A 5320-nucleotide genomic window follows, 5' to 3' on the forward strand; every position below is an offset into this window, starting at 1 on the left:
CTGATGCCTTTCAGTTGTTCCTTTGAAATGGAGGTAAAACCCGTAAGTGTGGAAAGGGAGCCCAAAGATGGCAGGAACAAGTTGCACTTTGTCAAAAGTCATGGAATATTTTTATATTTTTTATGAGAAACAACAAACTCACGTTTCTAAGGAGCGTTGTCTTGATTATTGGATTTTATATTTTCAAACAGTACAAAGTTCATAAAGTTTTTTACCTTTATACCCGGCCTGACGAGCGCCTGTCCGAGTCTCTGCCGCCCCGTAGCCGCGAGCCACAGAGCGAGGGTCTGAGGTGCCCGGAAACGCAGGTCTCCCGGCAACAAGGTTCCCCCCAGTACCCTGATCTGGGCGTTTGGTTGCCCCGCGTAAATCCTGATTTTATTAGAGCCACCTCGGCTGGGGTCCAGGGACTACACGACAGTGAGGCCTCCCTTATTAATGGTGCATTCTGCCCGTCTGCATGAGTAGACTTTCCGTGAGGCCAATAACTTGTTTACATCCAAATGGGGGACTTCACAGTAGCCACAATGTACGATTGTTCCCTTATTACGCCTGCTAACCCGGGGGTGGGGGCTGCGTCCGCATCAGGCCACGTGTCCGGCCCGGAGAGCACATGATAGGGCGCATTTGACTGACGCAGGTAAGACGGACCACGGCCCCTCGAAGCTTTCAGGGTGAGGGGGCTTCTCCCGTGAAGTGCCCCCCTCCCATCTGCCTCCAGCTGGGTCCTCTGAAGAGAGCCCGGGGAGGTGCCTTAAATACCGCGTTCTTTCCCGAAGCCGTATCGCTCATTTTCTGGGAATAGTTGTCCAGATCGGCTCTGAACGGTATTCCGGGGCCTGAAAAACGCTGTCGGGAGTCGGGAGGGACCTATGGTTCGCTGTACACGGCACACAGGTCCGTTAAGTAGCTTTCCAGCTCCTTCGTCACTTGTGTGACGAGGGGCTCACTACCGACTCCCATGGCTGCCCCCAGGTCTGGTCCCGTAGCTCTTCTCCCATCTGGTCCTCCTTCTGCTCTCTGAAGTGAGAACAGTCTCTGATCCTTCTGCCGCACGGTGTCCCTAAAGACGTCCTCCACGGACACATCCCTCCACTGCCCCCCCGCCAGACACCAGCTGCCCAGTCGTGGCCTCTGCACAGTCTCTGCCACATGTGGGCCCCGGGGCTGCGGGTCCAGCTTTCCACCGCGTCGCCTCATTGCCCTGAACCCTGAGTGTGGTGGGTTCACCTCCGGACTCTGGGCTTTGAGCTATGTTTTCATGAAGGAATTTCTTTAAGAATTTGTTAGCTGGGACTAGAAAGCTTTTTTTAAAGTCGTTACTGGGCGGCGAAGGGCCCCTATTTCTAGTTTTGTCTCAACAGAAATTTCATCCACTGTCCAGTGCAGAGAAGAGGTCAAAGTACGCGTGGGGAAAAGAGCCCTTTCCCTGGGAAGTGTTTGCACACCGTCCGTTACCACAACACCACGTACCTTCAGCTGAGAGCCCACGTTCCCAAATTTGTCCCTGACATTTTCCCTCCGAGCTCACTTCTTAAATCTCAACTTGATTGGAAAGTGCAGTGGGCCGAAAGCACAAAGTTTTTCAGAGAAGAGCTGCGTTGATTGAAATAAGCCGCCCCTCATCCGCGTATGTTCCTCTCTCCTGTGAGTCACCGTAAAACGTCCTGCCTCCCGAAACGATATTCTCTAAAGTTGCACTTCGCTGTTGTGATAGTAAGTTTCATCGTGGTACTCTGTGCTGCAGCCATAATCATTCTAAACTTTGAAACTACTGCAACGGGTGATTCGAAGACTAGCGTTACAGGCGGGGTCTTGCAGAAGATTAGGAAGGGGTCCTGATTCACTCGCCTCACATGGAAACCGCCTCCCCACCTCCCAGCAGCTGTGACACTTTCTGAATGAGATACAAGCAAGCAATGGCCGAACACAATTGTCTTTTCTCTTTAACAAGGAGAGTCATTTTAGAAGAAAAAAGTTAAGTCTCTGTTAAAAACAACATCTGAAGATTCAATTGGACATTTTTTCATAAGGTTCAGACACAGCCATGAACATAGAAATGTGTTGAAGTCATGAGGCCATCTTTTTTTTTTTTTTAATGCAGAAGAAACTGTAATGTTCAAATACGCTTTATGGATCATGGATCTTTCCAGAATGTTCGCTGGCATTTAGTTGATTTCCAATTTTATAGTAATCTACAATGTCTTTTTGTAAAACAGCCACTTTCTTTAATGTTTGGTTTTGTACACTATGAGGTTTCAGATCTTTCTTAAATATATGAAAAAAAAAGGAATGAGTATCCATGGTTGATTAGTAGAATCTTGTGCCTTTTGTCCTTAACGATGTTTTAACTGCCCAAATTTTGGGGTTTTCATGAAGAAAAACAAAACCAAGAGAGTAACTTGTGTTCTCATAAGGTTTGGAGAGCACAGCGTGTGCACACGGGAGCAGCCGAGCAAATGACCGGGGGCAGCACAGGTCCATCCACGTGAAGGCAGTGGCGGTGGCTTGCTGTCAGGGACGGGCGTCCATGGCGCATCAGCTTGGCCCTCCTGAGACCTGGGACGGTTTACGGTTCGGGCAGGGCGGACAGCAAAGCCGTGACCTCTTTCATTCAGAAGGCTCTTCCCTTCCGGCCTGGACTTTCTCCAAGGGCTTTGATCTTGGTAACCTCGAGAGCCGTCAACTTTTAACCTGAGTAAGAAGGTAAGTGGTGGCAGGAGCTCTGTCAGGGGACGTCCAGTGGTGAGCGGCCCCACCCTGTGACTTCGGTGACGAGGGGGCCGCGCTTCCTGTGCTCAGATCAAGCAGAACAGCTAAGCTGCGATGTGTTCTCAGTGGTTTGTACTGAGGGGGTGGGGGGCAAACTATGGAACATTCTCGTGTGGTTGCAGATCTATCACACGGTCCAGGCGGCGAATGTCAGGCAGGGGACCTTCCCCACCAGACTGACAGACCACACGGCGCTTGCTTGTCTGTCCCAGGGTAAGCGGAGGCTAGAGAAGCAAACTTTGAGACTGAATTCAGTCCCTCCTCTAAATCACTGTGACTTAGAAAACATGTAGGGACAGATCTTGCTCTGGAAACAAAAACTGATTTTTCTCATCTGTGGGTTGATAGCTACAAACCCCGCGGGTTGCAGAGCTCATCCTGAATCTGGAGCCCCTTCGGGCAGGAGGGAAGACCAGTTCTTTGTGTTTTGCTGCCGTATTTGGGTCTGGGAGAATCGGGCGATGGTCCTGAGTGACCACAGGAAACCGCCCTGGTCGTTTGCGTCGGGTCCCTCTGGCACCGGTGCTAACAACTGCCTGATTCTCTGTCTCCCTCACTAGACCGAGTCCTTGAGAGATGGAGCCCCTACGGCAGCTCACAGGAAAAGAGCCTCACTGAAAGCCATGCGCGCAGGGCACGGGGAGGGAGTCCGAGGAGGGGGAGCCCTGCCTTTAGGAAAGCTTCAGTCCGTAAGGAGCAGAGCTGACGCCCCCAAGAAAAAGAAATTTGCAAAACAGATAACTGAACAAGAAGACATCTGTTCAAGTGGAGACGTGAAGGTGTTGGGACGAGGGTCCAAGTGCCTCGTGAATATTAGGATTGCCTGGGATGAAGGAGCAAGGCCTTAACCAAAGATGGAGGGAAGATTCACCTTCGGAATCTATAAACCAAAGCCGGCGACGCCCTCCCCCCTCAGGGCGGCAGGGACTCGACGAGGCACACTACCTGCACAGGTGCCGCCCCAGCCGTGGTCACTCCGTCCTCTCGGGAGCACGGTCTGCGGGCTGTCAGCTGGCTCTGTGTCACGGACGCCATCTGTGCACGTGCCGGTGTGGTAGCAGGTGCACGTGGTGTGGAGAACGTGCGCACACGGTGTCTCCAGTGTGGGTATTTCGGCAAACACTTCAAAGTAACAAAGACTTTATCCCTCTCCAGTCAGTCTCCCTGTGTTTTCAGTAAGCTGCATTTGCTTATGTTCTAGAAGTTGCATCAGTGGTTTCATCCACTATACTCTTGGGGTCACCTGTACGTGATTCTCATTTAATTTTTTAAAAATTTTTATTTCTTTCATTTTGGAGAGAGAGGGAGCAAGGGAGGGGGGCAGAGGAAAAGAGAGAGAGAATCCCAAGCAGGCTCCACACTGTCAGCACGGAGCCTGACACGGGGCTCAACCCCATGACCCTAGGATCATGCCCCGAGCCAACTGACTGAGCCCCCCAGGCGCCCCTGTGCTCCTCACTTAAATTACATGACCTGTACTGTGAGAGGTCTGCCAGGTGCAGATTGGGTGATGAGTGGTGGACGTAAGCTGGGTGGAAATCTCTGTTCACAGATGATGAAATCAAGGTTGAGGGACTTAACCTGGTCACTCAGTTGACCGGTGCCAAGCTAGGAGCCCAGAGTTTTTTCTATGACATAAACCCCCCAAAATAAAGTCATTAGAAACATGGTTAATGATCCCTTGATATTGTGTGGAGTTTAGCAGTCTAGGATGCCTCATGACACAATTACATATTAGCGTGTTAATCTTTGTTTAGTTCTTAGTCAAGGTAGATGCACAGTTTTCTAGTTTCCTATGTGCTATTTACATATATGGGCACTGCTGCATGATGTATGTGTGTCGTATTCATTCTGAGGGCCTCAGGATGCCCAGGGATTGAAAAGCAACATCCATGACCCACAGTGGTTTTTCTGCAATGATCTGAACTGAAGATGAATCTTTCAGAAAATGGACACGATTTCCAGAATATACATTTTATTTTTTAAATCTCCATGGGGCACCCGGGTGGCTCAGTCGGTTGAGTATCCGACTCTGGCTCAGGTTATGATCTTGCTGTTCGTGAGTTCAAGCCCCACGTCAGACACTGTGCTGACAGCTCAGAGCCTGGAGCCTGCTTCCGATTCTGTGTCTCCCTCTCTCTCTGCCCCTCCCCTGCTCATGCTCTCTCTCTCTCTCTCTCTCTCAAAAATAAATAAACATTAAAATTTTTTTAATCTCCTAATGTAGAGTTTTCACTAATGCAGACTGACTGTCCCTTGATTGATCTGCCATCCACGTGTGGATTCACTTATTTATGCAGCAGACACTGCTGAGCTTGGCCCTGAACCATCTGCAGGTGGAGGTGCCTTGCCTCCCAAGAGCCCAGAGTAGTTAGATCATCACAAAGGACAAAGGACTACCTGCAAGAAAACCAGTTTTACATCTACAACAGACAAGGGATTAGTACCTCTACCATACAAATCTAAAAGAAAAGGTCACCCAGTCAGAAAATGGGCAAATGGCATGAACAGGCACTCTGCAGAAGGAGTACAGGGCAATCTACCCACT

Source organism: Panthera tigris, chromosome F3, assembly GCF_018350195.1.
Source record: "Panthera tigris isolate Pti1 chromosome F3, P.tigris_Pti1_mat1.1, whole genome shotgun sequence".
Lineage (NCBI taxonomy): Eukaryota > Metazoa > Chordata > Mammalia > Carnivora > Felidae > Panthera > Panthera tigris.